General features: G+C 41.6%; 1 protein-coding gene and 1 pseudogene across 1 annotated transcript in view; both read right to left on the reverse strand.

Moving 5' to 3' along the window:
• Positions 1–485: 485 nt before the first annotated feature.
• The window catches only part of Dtd1 (D-aminoacyl-tRNA deacylase 1), a 158999-nt gene continuing 144277 nt past the window's right edge, over positions 486–15207 (reverse strand). The window contains exon 6 of the mRNA XM_055602619.1: positions 486–1030. The gene's annotated coding sequence lies outside the window, so the exon portion shown is untranslated. The remainder of the gene's footprint in view (positions 1031–15207) is intronic.
• On the reverse strand, positions 7524–14129 carry LOC129672964 (pre-mRNA-splicing factor CWC22 homolog; annotated as a pseudogene).

Here is a 15207-nt window from a genome sequence, read left to right on the forward strand (position 1 = left end):
TAAACTAGGTTATTTTTCAACATCATACAGTGTTAAAAAAAATGACTGCTATAGACATTTCACTGATCTCTAAACTCCTTAAATAGTGTGGCTCTTTCTTCACGTGACTTTGTGTCCTGGCTTGGGTGGACATACAACAGAGCAGGTGCTGGAAAAGGGCTTATGTGCAGCCAACGTGGGAGGCATCGTCCCACTTCCCAGGTGGAACAGCTGCATCTATTCTCAATCAGGATGCTCTGGCCATTCTGAAGAAAAGATTCCCTGACCCATTTGCATTCCCTTTCCTGCCACCACTTTCCCAAGCAGAATGCTATCAGTCATAAATTACCACAGACAGCCTTTCACATCACAACCAAAGGTCTGTGTAAACCACTTGTGGAAGGCCTCTTGCAAAGCCTATCTGAAATGAAGTATAATACACACAGTGGGTTCAGACACACCACACTTTTACAGACAACATCATTAAACAGACACAGCAGAATCTGTCTGATAATAAAGTAGTTCGTCGAGATTTATTGGTTTTATTGTTATTTATTTTTAGAAAAAAGGTGAAAATTTACAAGATGCAAAGTCTCATATGATGTGTTATTGTTGGTTGCCTCACACCAGCCCTACCCTGACACTCAGTGATGAGACAACACGGCACAGCAGGGGTGTGCTGGCCACGGATCGTGGACACACAGAATACACCACAGTAGACCTGAGGACAAGGCAACACTGGGCTAGCCTGTTCCAAAAGCAAGCCAAGACATGGTAAAAGCAAGGAAACCAATGGACCTCTCTCCATGGGAAAGGCATGGGTACGAACCCACGAGCATTCCCCCATCCCACAACACCCACTACCCCTTCAGACCACAGCAGTACACAAAAAAATGGAATGGTCCTTTGGTGTTTTCCTGCAGGGGTATTCAGATTTCCAGTGTCTTGGTTCTGATTTTCTTTTCATTTTTTGAGTCCTGAATTCTTAACGCACTGTAGAGGCTTAGCATCTTGAATTTTTCAGGATCCGGTTCTATCCAATGGTAATTTGCTAAAAGGAACAAACAGAAAACATTGCTAAGATAGACTGCAAAACCTGTTTTCAAAACCTACCGTTAGGCCCAAAACCATTAAGAATCAGCTGAAGGCATCATTTCAAACTCACACAAAGACATGACATCACATTCGCTCACTTAACTGTAAAAAAAAATCTAGTAACTTCTGATATGTAAACCCAAATATCTTCTCGCTAAAGTATCTCCATATAAGCCCAATGTTTGAGGTCAAAAAGATACTAAATCAAATTACCAAACACGGTTCTTTGATTGTTTGGTTGGTTAGCTTTGGGGTTATGCTTTGTCCTCACTTTTTGAGACAGGGTCTTGTCTTTTAGCCCCAGCTGACCTAGAGCTTACTATGTAGTATGAGGCTGGCCTTAGGCTTACAGTAATTTTCCTACCTCAACTTTGTAGGATTATAGATTTGAACCACCATGCAAAATCTGAACATATGGAAATGGCCTTTTCATCAAAGAAAACTCTCAAGGCAGATTAGAATGTATTTTGAAATAAGTGAAAAAGAAAACACAGCATACCAAAATTGTAATATTCACCATTCAATGGGGAAAATTAATAACATTTAGTATTTATATTAGGAACAAACTGTCAAATCCATAATCTGAGTTTTTACCTAAAAAAATGAAAATAATAAAGGCAAAATAAACTTCAAAACAAATCTAAACAAGAGAATAAAGAGAGAAACAGAACATACGTGTATGTGCATAATATGTAGATATATATATATTTGAATATTAAAATAGTTGGTTTCCATATGAATTTTCAACAAACTTAGTGTTACTTTTCCCTCCCCAACCCACTTCTCTGCCCTGCCCTCCCATCTAAATGCTAGGTATGGGATATTTCCCAAGTCAGGGGTATTCCAGAAACTCCAAAACAATACAAGCCATTGTCTTTGGAACTTGATTATAAATTCTTGTTGCCAAAGACACCACACACTTTGGTCACAGAGCATGGAGAAATAACGTTAGTGCTGACTAGCAAGCTTCCTGGCTGATGGCTAGCTTTCATTGTCCTGGAAGGTAATTATGCAGGCTGCTGGGGGGTTAAAAAAAAGTCACTAGTAGTCTTATCCAGATGTGAACCCTGTTCACACAAGTGTGGCAAATATGGCCCTGCGTGCAACAGCGACATGACTGTTATGGAAACAACCAACCACTCTCTGCTTAGTTTTAAGGTTCACTCCATAGGATGAAACACATACATGGAAGAATATGAATCCATCCAACAAGCCATGGTCCGAGAACATATAAGTCCTAAGAGTGAAGCAACTACTATCATTCTGCTAAATGGACATAGCAACAACCTGTTCGCTAAGTTTGCGTCTCTATGCCCACAGATTTGTACAGCTCTCCGATCTTATCAGAAAAAAAATGTGTGTAGTGATTGGCAGTTAATGCAGACATGCCCAAGTGGCTAAGACATAGAAAATGAGCATCCATGGAGTACTCACACAGAAATGGGGCACCTGTGTCCTACCCTCTCCCCTCAAGACTCAGGGACCACTGTGGAAGAGAAGGTGTAAAGACTGTGACGGTCAGGTTGGGGAAAAGTGGAGAGAAACGGTATCTTCTGAACATGACAGCACCACGGAGCTCATCATTGAGCTCACAGCATCTGTGGTTCTCTACACAAGATCAGGCCAGGCAGCATTCCAGTGTGGAGGAGGAAGAGGCTTGTGCGCCCCTAACAGAGGAGCTACTGACGGCTGGTCTGGAGAAGAGTCAATTTTTCAAGAGTATGGCCCTTAGTAGGTTGGTCGTATTTCAATGGCTGGACACAAACTCATGTGTATATAGGCAGTACAAGCTGGACTCAGTGGGTCATTTTTTTTTAATAATTAGAAATTGGGAGGAGTTGGGGAGACAGTTCTGGGAGAAGGTAGGGAGAGAATTTGATGTTGAACATGGTCAAAATACATTGTATACATGGGTGAAATTCTCAAAGAACTAATGAAAATATTAAGTTAAAAAATTGGGTAGCAAAAAGCCTTAGTCAACATTACTACCAAAAGCAAGTTTTAGAGGAAACAGTTTATATTGCTTACACTTCTACATCACAGTCTATCATTGAGGGAAGTCAGGACAGAAACTCTAGCCGGGAAGGAGGCAGGAGCTGACACAGACGCCAGGCAGGAGTGCTGCTTCCTAGCTTGCCCGCTGGCTTCCTCAACTTCCTTTCTCAGAGAACCCACCAGCCCACTCACCTTCCAATATCAATCACTAATTTAAAAAAATGCCCTAGAAGAGGACACATTCAGTCCTGATGCATCCTGAGGAGCTGGGGTGGATGGGAAAGGAAGGAAAAGGGGAGAGGGGAAGAGAGAGAGAGTAAGACTGGGAGGAGAGGAAGGGAGAGGCTACAAGGATATAAAGTAAATAAAATAAATAAATGAGAAAAAAGGGGAAGAAAACACCCTAAAAGCTTGATCTTATAGAGATATTTTCTCAACTGAGGTTCCAATCTCTCAAATAATTATAGGCAAGTGGTTCTCAATCTATGGGTCACGGCCCCTGGAAAACACATATTTCCAATGGCCTGAGAAACTGAGATACCAATCAGTAGCAAAAGTACAGTTATGAAGTAGCAATGAAAACAATTTTATGGTTGGGGTCACTACAACTTGAAGAACTGTATTAAAGGATTGCAGCTTTAGGAAGGTTGAGAACCGCTGCTCTAGGCTGTGCCAAGTTGACATAAAACTAAACAGTATACAAGGTATAGATCATTAACAAGCTGAAGGGAAACGATTGAGTGTTTGAATTGTAAGTGAACTAAATAATAATTTTTACTTGGGTTAATCCTCATCAATATAAGGGATAAAAATAGCAGTATCATTGCAGACCCTACATACATTAAGAAAAAAATAAAACAAAAAGGAGGCAGGTTTAGTGGCACGTGCCTGTGATACAAGCACTTTGAAGCTGAGGGAGGAGAAGCATAGGGTTATGAGCAGCCTGGGCTTTTTAGACTCTGTCTGAATGAAGCTAATTATATTAAATATAAAGAAAATAAAATCTATAAATCACAATTTCATGCTCACATAAACATATGGTATAATTTCTTTGAAAAACACATACAAAGCCTTTTAAAAGAACAGGAAGTGAGGAGCTAGTGACCTAAAGAAAGTACAAGGAAGAAATAAACTGAGCGGTTGTCCTTGGGATAATTTTTAATACCACTCAAAAGGTAGTTGTTTTTAAATATAAAATGTCCAAGTGAGGCTCCAAATGATAAGACAATAAGTGAACAACATGAGAAAATGTTTTAATTATATATGGAATTCTCAGTTAATCCTAAACCAGCTGTGACAGCTCAGGTCTATAATCCCAGCATGCAATGGGGGAGAGAGCAATTCAGGGGGCTTTCCATGTACATTTCTAGAGGCCAGCCCTAGCTGCATAGGGAGTTCCAGGCCAGCCTGGGCTATATGCAGTGTGGTCATACACACACACACACACACACACACACACACACACACACGCAAGGTGACCAAGTATCTCATGTTCCCATGTTTCCCTTTGTGACTTTAAGGGTACAATAAAACCCAGCAGACAAACTGCCAAGCTTCAAGTTGAAAGGATTCCTAATCTAAAAGCTGAACTAAATTCCAAAGCTTAACAGAACACTTTCTGTCTCCTCACATCTAAATGCTACCTAGATGGACCTAAGAGAAAGTCTAAGATCACAATAGCATCACTATGAGGTGACGCCACTCTGTGAGTGTGCTTTCTGAAAACTTCAGTACCACCACGATGCCTTGAGGAGTTAAGTTTGCTATAGGGGATCCTCTGTGCATATAAGAAAAGCAAGCGAGAAACACAGCTAGTCTGTGCTCTTTGGTTTTGTCTGGAAACATGTCAGGAGTTCACTTCTCCCCTCAGACCTCACTCACAGTCTGAGGCACCCTCTTACAGTTCTGCACTCCTGAACATCCAGCAGGTGGAAACACAGTGCCATTCTCAGGACCTCACGGTTTCCAGATTTTAGTCGAAGAAAGAAAAGAACCCATCTACTTTTGTACTGTAGTGAAGGTACAAGCCAAGCCCCAGTACCAAAGGGCTCTGATGGCCTCTCTCCTCAGCTGCATCAGCAACAAATGACACTCTGAAACTGCTTCCCACACCGACCTTCAGAGAAGTCTACCCTCCTGGCACACACTGGAACTGCGCTTTTGTTTTTTTGAACTTAAGTTTTAAGATTCTGGTTGAATAAATTTTCCTTTCCTTTCTACATGAACTTTAAGTACTATGTAATATTCTAAATTCTTGGGGACAATTTTATGATTCAAATGTATGACATGCTGGTGGAAAATATAAAGTTTACTTTAGAAGAATAAATGACCTGAACATTCACAGCACTCTTTCAAGTGAAAAAAAGCAGCTGACACTGTGGACCAAGAGGTCCTGAGCTCTTGAAATGAGATGGAAAAGACACAGAATGGTCTTTTGGAAACCTTGTAGCTTGGGAAAATGCTACAAAGAAATCAGGCCAGTAACAGCTGTCTTGGAATGACGAGCTGGTAAAGTTTTTGTTTGTTTGTTTGTTTGTTTGTTTGTTTGTTTGTTTTTCTTCCTCTTCTTCCTCTTCCTTCTCCTCCGCCTCTCCTTCTTCTTCTTCAAGCAATGTGGCATTTCTGAAATGTGCTAAATGAAAATTGTTGTAATAAATTTTTATTTCAAAATAAGCTTTAAAAGAGAAAACATATTTATGGCTTCTGATTTCCTACTAAAAGAAACAGAACCAGAAGAAAGTGTCAGGAAGGTGTGTTAGAAAGGTGTTGGGCCATGAGCTCTCCAAGCTTTCAGGTACGAATCAAGACAGAAGAGCTTCACAAAGCACCTGTCTTGAAGGCTAAATGTAGCTTCAGAGTCAGCTTCTCTGTGAATGGGCATCCCAATGGGCCCAACTATGTGTCGGCATTAATACCACGAGTAACATGCTCTCGACAAATGCCAGAGCCTCTGGCAAGCAGCAGACACTGTCGGAGCTGAAAACCTCTGTCGGCTACCATGGAACTGGCCATATGGCCACTGCTCTGTTTCTAACCTGTTTGCTAGCATTTCCCACCTCATTTTTCCCCACCCAACTGTGGGAAAACTTAGGAATTGGTTGTGGCTCGGGAATGACTGGGGATAATGATGATGTTATATGTTGGAAAACTGTAACAGCACCATAAACTGACAGCTTCCTCCAGATGTGCAACTGGCTCTCTCCTTGCTGCCTTCACATACCAAGGAATGAGAAACATTTTCAATAAGGCCAGTGCAGGACCAGAAGCCAGGAATCCTTCAATAACCTGTTCTGCGCTCCTCAGTCAGATGTGGTGGCTCAGATCTGGACTGCTAGTACTTGGGAAGCTGAAGATGGAAATTGGCCCTGAGTTTGAGGCCAGTCTGGGTTATATATTAAGTTTCAGGCTAGCCTAACTAAAGAATGATACCTAATAATAATAATAATAATAATAATAATAATAATAATAATAATAATATACTTTTTAAGAACTCACTATTTGTTGTCACTGAGAACACTGAAGTTCCAATAGTGTTCTTGATGCCCACTGCTGCATCCCTCCATCACAGGGATTAATAGTCGGAGATCCTGAAGGAACTGAGGCAGGTCCTCTGCCTGTACAGATCCCAGTGCTGTGGGTGTGTCTCCTAACTCCCAACATACTTGGACACATTTGTCCCCACAGCTAGGACACGCTAGGGGATACCATATGAGAAGCCTCAAGGTGGGAGAACCATAGAGCACTAAACTAAGCGTGGACAGCAGCAGGCCCTGGTCCACAAAGAAGGGAAGCTGTCAACATGAACACAGGTCTAACGAACATTGGACACTTGTCCAAAACACACTCAAGCTCAGCATCAACCATGGGAAGTCTAAGAGTTCAACCGACACTCCCTCCCATCCCCACACAGAGCTGTTCTCACTGCTGTCAGGATTGAAGTCAGAAGACTCAGACGCCAAAGAGGCCAACACTGAAGACAAGAGGCCACGAGGGTTTCTTCTGTGCCATGATGAGTTTTGATGACTTTCTGAGATGCTCACACAAGCTATCCATTAAACCTCTAAGGCCTGTAAACTGTAAAAGTGGTGGCAAAGCAAGCATTCCCTGGATTGTCTTGTAATAATCCTTCAGAGAATGCCTGTGAGATCTCATCTTTTAATCTTGCATGAAGTTTACAGAGTTCCTGGAAAAATATTTTGACAAAAATTCTACGAGGTGACATAGTGGCTTCTTCACTTTCGTACATTCCAAAACACTCCATGGAGACAAATCAATGTATAAAAGGTGAACAAACATCTTAGCAACATTTCTTAATTATTCGTTTCTGAGTGATGTGTGATATCATATCGTTTGTTGGATATTCTTTCAATGATTCCATGTGCTCCTTTTTCAGCATGCAAAGTCGTCCTGCTAATGAGCCTAAAAAGGCTCCCATAAGCCCTCTGCTGGCACAGCTATGAAGCATCATATTGCAGCATTCTTAATAGTTTGTATTTCTCTTCGTTCTCCACAAGCCTGGGATCCATCTTGACAACATTAAGAATATCTACTGGGTTACAGTCATTCTCCACAGGGAGCAGTGGGAGACGTGAGCCAAGTCCTTCTCAGGTGGCAGGTGGTCCTCACATCCATCTCTGTGTAGAGCAAATATAACCTATCAGCTGCTGAACCCCTCTGCCCATTTCAGACTCGTGTAGAATGTTTTAAAGAAATTCAAAATTTCAAAAATAGCATTGATTCCTCCTGGTGACATGTGTTAATTTGAAGCTGCCTTCTTTGAGCAAGCTGATAGCTACTTCAACACTGTCACCTGCTGGTCTTTCCAGAAGCAAAGCGAGCATCTCTATGCGCAGAACTTCATGTGCCATGTCTTGCTTGTTAAGATGTGCAATGAAGCCTGACGTGCTCAGAAAAATTCACTTGTCGTTTCTTTAATAGTCTTTCTGAAAATCAAAAATTATTCTCATGAGGATTTCTTCTCCAATTTATGGGACTTTTGGGTTGGTGATTGCCACTGAAGTTTCTTAAGCATGGGTGATAAGTCAAGAAGCAGTTCATGCTTACAGAACAGATCTGGACAACAGTCCCCACTCTGTAACTTCTTGAAAAAGCTCTTGGATAAGAAAACAACTTGGAGATGTGGTTTTGTTGGTGGCCTCACCATTGATCAGCTTCTTTAGGGCCTCTCTGCTCATCCTCTGGCAAAACTAAGCTGTTCCTATCTATAATCTCTTCCTGCTTCATCCTGAGCTTTAAGGGAGGAATAGCCACTCCTCAGTTTGAGTGAGGAGAGGATCCAGTGCATCTTTCCTCCTTTGGTAATAGGCGCACCCTCAGAGTATCTCAACTCCTTCCAGAACATGGGGTTCCCAGGACCCTTTCTGGTCCAGATCTCTTTCTCCTGCTCCATGTTTTTCTTGGTGATTCTATGTTGCCATCAGAAAACAGCTTCTCAAACACTAATAGTCCAACTTGTTGTAAGTAGAGTACTATCCCTTCAATAAAACATTTCCTTCTGTTTGCATAACATGTTACTTTCCACTTTCTGATGCCACCTGAACTAATCACATTACTTAAGTTGGTCCAAGTAACAAGTTCTCAGTAGTCTGTGCTCCTTGACAGTTTGCTCTTTCTGTCTTCAGGTATCATCTAAAGCTCAATGCTCTTACGTGGTCTTTTCTTGTCTACTTTTTTATTAATTATTTTTAATTTTTCATAATTTATTCATTATATATACCAATTGAAGCCCCCTCCCTCAACTCTTTCCAGTCCCACCCTCCCTCCCTCTTCCCCCCATCCCCTTCCCTTAGTCCACTTTCAGTGGAGGCGTTTTCCTCCTCTGCCATCTGCCCATAGCTTATCAAGTCTCATCAGGACTTCCTGGAACCTCTTTTCCCATGGCCTGGCAAGGCTGCCTCACCAAGGGCAAGTGATCAAAGAGCAGACAACCGAGTTCATGACAGAGACATCCCCTGCTCCCCTCACCCAGAGGTCCACATGGAGAACTCTTATCTACTTCTATAATCATTAGTAGAGCAGACTCAACTAGTAACACTGAAAACCCAGCAGCAGTGGGAGTAACAGACTGAGACAGACAACAAGAATAGCAACAGCGGGAAGAGGCAGCAGCAGAGCCATAGTAGAGACAGCTGCAGCAAGACAGCAAAAGCAATGCTGGGACATCAGCACTGTATCAACAGAAACTGTGGAAGCAGCAAAACGAGAGGGTAGTGGCAGCCATGACAGCAGCCATAGCAAAGAGAGGCAGCTCAAAAGTTACAGAAAGTAACTAGAACAGTAACAAGAGAAACTGGAAATATAGAGAAGACCTGAGGCTAAAGAAAGGTAGAAAGCTGTGAAGGTCCAAAGAGAAACTGCAGGTTTTGGTCACTGGATGGATCTCAAAGATCAGCCAGACCTTGAGAACTAAGAGCTTCAGACATTTTAGGAGCTGTATTAGTAGCCAAGGTTCTAGGGAATCTTGACAGTCAATGCCCAGGAACTACAACGCTAGCTACTTGCCAACTTATTTTCTAATATGTGCAACACAGCAGTGAGAATCCATCAGAGAAACCCAATGCATTGCTGGTAAAGCACCCTAATCGTGCCATGACAGTGAAAGCGCAGCCTAAGCTGCAGTGAAGTCCCAGAACTGTGGGGGTCAGAGTGAGAAACTGAGGCGCCATGTGGTAGGGGTCGAAGGGAGGCCATTAGTGTTGTGCAGCCTGTTACAGTGAAGACCCCAGCATATCTGAGGTGCTAGGATGACCTCCCTGGGATGACAGCAGGGAAGGAGCCTGTCTGACCCTGAGACAAATAGTGTGTGCTGTGGATGGCAAAGGTAGTGAAGTGGAGCATCCCCAGCCCTGTGGCACCTAGAATCTTATGGGTCAGTTCCAGAGGTTGGACACTGGGCTAGTTACACTGGTACAAACTGGTTTTAAGTGTAATTGTTTCATACCCCGGTTTTTCCCTTTTGGAGTAAAAATCCATTTAATGTATTTAAAACATTTTCTTCTTATTATTTTAAAGACACTTGCAACTTTCAAAGTGTTTAAAAAAATTAAGTGTTTAAAAATTTTAAAGACTGTAGAACTTAAAGACATCCTTCATAGATTTGTAAAAATCAAACTTCCTAAAAATGTATGGAACCAAGTGGCACAAAGCAATTCTAAAGAAAAATAACAAAGCTGAAGGGGTTATAATATTGGACCTCAGAATATACTACAAAGCAACAGCTCCCAGACAACATGGTACACATGCGCATACATGCTAAACCAGTGGAGCCGACTAGATAACCAAGAAATAAAACCATGCATTATAAACACCTCCCTTTTGACAGACACAGTGAAGACACACACTGAACAAAGGAGACTGGAGAGTGGTGCTGGGGAAAGCAGACTGTCCACATGCACAAGAAACCAAACCACCTCCTCACATGATACAAAAATCAACTGAAAATAGGTCAGAGGCTTACATGTGAGTCCTCAAACTACAAAAGTATAAGAAGAAGTTGGAAATGAAACAATTTCATTATTTATTGAATGGATATAGAATATTCCATTGTGTATGTAAAACACACTTTAAAAATCTATCTATTGATAGTCACCTAAGTTGGTTTCATTTCCTTGCTATTGTAACTAGTGCATTAATAAGCTGATTTCACTTCAGGACATCATGGGGTAAACATTTGGATATGACTGCAAAATCATAGGCAACCAAAGAAAAAATGACAAATGACATTACATCAAACTATAAGCTTTCTATAGAGCAAAGTATTCAACAGAGCCGAGAGACAACCTAGAAAATGAGGGAACTATCTGTAAACTGTAAGACAAGATATATTGTTTACAATATGTAAGAACTTCAAATAAACCACTTTAAAAAAAATCACAATGTAATTTTTAAATGAGCAAATGACCTGAATAGACATTTCCCAAAAGATATCCAAATAGCCAATAAGCATATGAGAAACTCATGATCACCAACCATCCCGGAAATGTAGATAAGAACCACAATATCATTCTCTCTCAGTGAAAATTACTGCTATAAAGTGAAAACTACCTAATGCTGTTGAGGACATAGAGAAACAGGAAATTTTGACATAGTTTTGATGGGAATGTAAATTAGAACAGCTATTATGGAAAACAGCATAAAAGTTTCTCAAAAAACTAGAAACAAAATCACCATATGATCTATCCATCCCACTAAAAGGATTATATCGGCAAGCACTGTGATCAGTGCTCTGAAGGAACACATATTTATGTGTTTATTAATACACTATCCACAACAGCCAAAAAAACGAAATCGATCTAGGTGATTATCATTAGATTTTTAAAATGTGTTTTACATACACAATGGAATACTCTATACCCATTCAATAAAGAATGAAATTGTTTCATTTCCAGCAATGTTGATGGAAGCAGCAAACATTACGTACAGAAATAAGTTGTATATAAAAAGACAAACATTGCATGTTCTTACTTATATGGAAAAGACAAAGTTGCTCTCAGAGAAGTAGGAAATAGACTTAATGTGACTAGATTCTGGGAAGGGTGTTAGGGAGAGGAAGCAAAGGGATGGTGTTAGAACCAGTCCCCCAAGATGCTAGGGTATGAAGAATCTTGTAGACCAGCCCCACTTTTCTCACATCTGCAGCCAAGAGCCAACAAGCCACATAGTTCTCACGAGAGCTAAACCTCATGCTGCCCAGGAACCCAGAGAAAGCCTGACTGTGGTCAGGTTACACATTAACTAAGCCTGCTTCCTTGCAGTGTGGAGCTGACCCCTTGCTTGGAAACTGTATGAGTAGTTACGGCATTGTGTCTGGGGAACTGAAGCTTCTTATTTCAGACCCTGGCCCACAGCACCTTGCCTAAAGGCCAATGCTATTGGGTGCCTTCCTCCAGAGTGCCCTTTTCCCTCTCCTTCCCTAGATTAACAGCTGTATCAGCTGTATCAGAATGACTACCCCTGCTCTGTCACATGTCCACAGAATGACAACAACTGACAAAAAATGGAATGTTTCCTGGTAGCAAGTGCGGAAGATTCTGAATGTCCCAAACAACAACAAAGCAATATGTGTCTTTGACAGAAGACATATCTGACATATATACACATGTATTGAAAGGTCACACTACACACCATAACATCCACAACATATACAACTATATGTCCTTTGCAACTAAAAATACATTTTGAAAAGAAATAGAAAAGGAGAGAGATAGCACATTTAAATACTGAAAACACAGAAAGTACCAGTTAGAACAGAGCAGCAAAATTACCCTTCAAAAAGCAAAAGAAAAAACTATAAAGATTTCCTCAAATATGTGCTTCAAGAAATATGGAAAGCAATTCTTTAAACAGAAGGAACATGAAATAGTTCAGAAAGCTGTTTTCACAGCATGAAAGGAAAAACCATAATCAGAGAAGTGAAGGCAAACAATCTTTTTTTAACCTTAATTCATCTTTAAAATAACAACTCAGGAAACAGTAAAAAAAAAACAAAAAAAAACAAAAACAAAAAAAAAAACCCACAATGTACCAGTGATTGTACCATGTGGCAGGTGGGAGTGATGGCCAAATGCCACAAAGAAGGAGGAACTGGTAAGATACAGTATTGTGCAGTAACTGAGCATGGTGCTATTTAACAGCAGAATTAGAGATGTTTACAATGCATACTGTGAACTCTAGCTCAAACACACGTGTGCATGCACACACAGGCACACACTCACACACACTACTCAACTACTGTACTCGGCGCATTAGGAAGAAAAACACTCCCCCAAGATGGCAGCATCTCACTATTCCAACAAAGGTCAAGTTGGAAAAGCAAGCAGATGGCGGCTTCCAAGCACTTTCCTTGTTCGCTTTTGAGTGTGCTACATTTGAGAATGAAATGTGGGTGCTGGTCAAGAGCTCTTCTTATCCCCTAATGACAGCAGCTAAGTAAATACTCAAATGAAGTGACAGGTGACATAGAGGCAGAGCTCTGCCAGCCCCGGCTGCCCCAACAGCAGCCTGGTAACAGGGAAACAACTGAGTCACAGCTTCAGCGAAAACCCTCTCATCCTGCAGAGCAGGGTGAAGAAGCTGAAGAAATGAGACTGAACACAGGCCAGTGCTAATTTTAGCACTTTTATGTCTGTTTGCTGAAACAGAAAGGAGCATTTGCAGTGTGACAGAGAAATGGCCCTGCCCTGGGAATATCCTCCCAGCCACGAAGCGTTTTTAATCATTTTCAAAGAAAACTGCAGCCAGTGGTGAGTTTCTCATCTTATGTTCTTTGCCTTTCCCTTTTCCTCTCAAGCCCTGGAAATTCAAAGCAGCTCCCCTGGCCCCAGAGACTCCCCAGGGCTCTTTCTGTTCTTTAAGAAAAGCAAAAGAAAAATGCAGTCTCTTCCACGCAGCAAAACAAACGCAAGGTCATGGTCTGCCAGTCTTCACTCAGCTTTCACACATATCTAAATATCTGAGGTTGATTTTGTGGCCTGTTGGGATGACAAACTTCTTCAAAGAGACAAGACAAAACCTGAACGTACTATTGTAGTAGCACGCGTCTTTTAGTCTGGCCCCTTCTAAGTCTTCCAATCCAGAAATGTGGCCCAATTCTCAGAGGTCGGTCCATCCCAGCCCCTCACTGGTCCTTAGCTGAATGGTGACCCAGAGGCCTTCATGACAGAGGGACTCTCCCTGCCAGGCTCTGTTGTAGCTGCCTTGGGTCTGAATTACGGCTGGAGTATGAGACTCTCCCCAAACAAAACAGGCTAGTGCTGTTGCCCTTGGTTACCTTCCAGAATTTGAAGGTAAGATCCTGCTGCTAAAGACACCATGCTCCAGACACAAGGGATAGAGCTGGAAATGACCTGGAAACTTCCTCCCTGAGGGGCTCTCAGTGCTATATACACTGTCAAGGAAAAAATGCAGCCAGGAGTCCCACCCTACGGCGACGCTGTGGGCCACAGCAGGGACTGGACTGGCAGTGCATGCACGCTGGTGCAGTGGTGGCATTTATCTGGGGTTGCCGGCAGCTGTCTAGTTGGACTAAGGACGGAATTCATCCCGGTATTGCAAGCCTGCCAACTATCCATGGCTGGAGAGATCAGAAACCCTAAGAAAGAACCCACCACTGACACTTTCCTGAACTAATATAATTCCTAACACTCTCCTGAATTTTCTTATATCTTATAAGTGTATGTCTTGCCCCTCATCAAAGAAGCTTCTCTTTGCAACAGATGGAGACTCGTGCAGAGATCCACAGCTGATCAAAATCCAGAGAATAAGTGACTGTGGGTGACCAGCCCCAACTCTAAGGCAACCCCTATGCCAAAAATTGGGGAAAATTATAGAGAGGGAAGGAAACATTGTAAAAGCCAGAGATCTAAGACACATGCAGCTAGATAGTATCTGAAAGACATGACAACAAAATGCACCATGAAATGTCAATAATATGTTTGCCTGAGCAAGAATGGTATACTGACAATGCCAGCTAACATACCAATGTGAACAAGGGAAATCCCACATGTTCCCACCCCCGATGAAGAGCTACATGTGGCCAATGTCTGCAGAAAGAGGGAGAATTTGATTCCTCCTGGGACAACATAGGTTGCCCAACCTCAAATGGTCAGCCTGGACAAGTACATGCAGGCAACACTAAATGGACTCAGTGACTCCATATAATACATGTATATATATGTAACAAGAATAATTAAAGCTGGGACCCTGAGTCTGAGAAGGAGGAGGGACACTGTAGTTGGAATAGGAAAGGAGGGTGGAATTGACACAAACACACATATAATGCTCATATATAAGGTTCCCTAAAAATTATTTTTTGAAAGAATTATTTTGAGACCAAATCTAAAGCAAATAGAAGCTGTCAAATTATCCTGTTTTGTGCTGACTTAAAAGGTAACCAAATCCTTTATCCCTCAATAAGTAAAACAAGGATTTTCAGATATAGTTCAAGGAAAACTCAAGACATTACATTTGTAAAATTTGCAATAATATTAGGCAGAGTCATCAGTTAGCTGGAATTATAATTGTTCAAAATGTTTGAAAACACAAAGCATATTCCAGTGACATGTGCACAGCATGTCTACATGCCTGTGTGCAGAGCTTGTGTGTGTACACATGTGCACA

The sequence above is a fragment of the Psammomys obesus genome, unplaced genomic scaffold (genome assembly GCF_907164565.1).
Source record: "Psammomys obesus unplaced genomic scaffold, mPsaObe1.curated_primary_1811, whole genome shotgun sequence".
Lineage (NCBI taxonomy): Eukaryota > Metazoa > Chordata > Mammalia > Rodentia > Muridae > Psammomys > Psammomys obesus.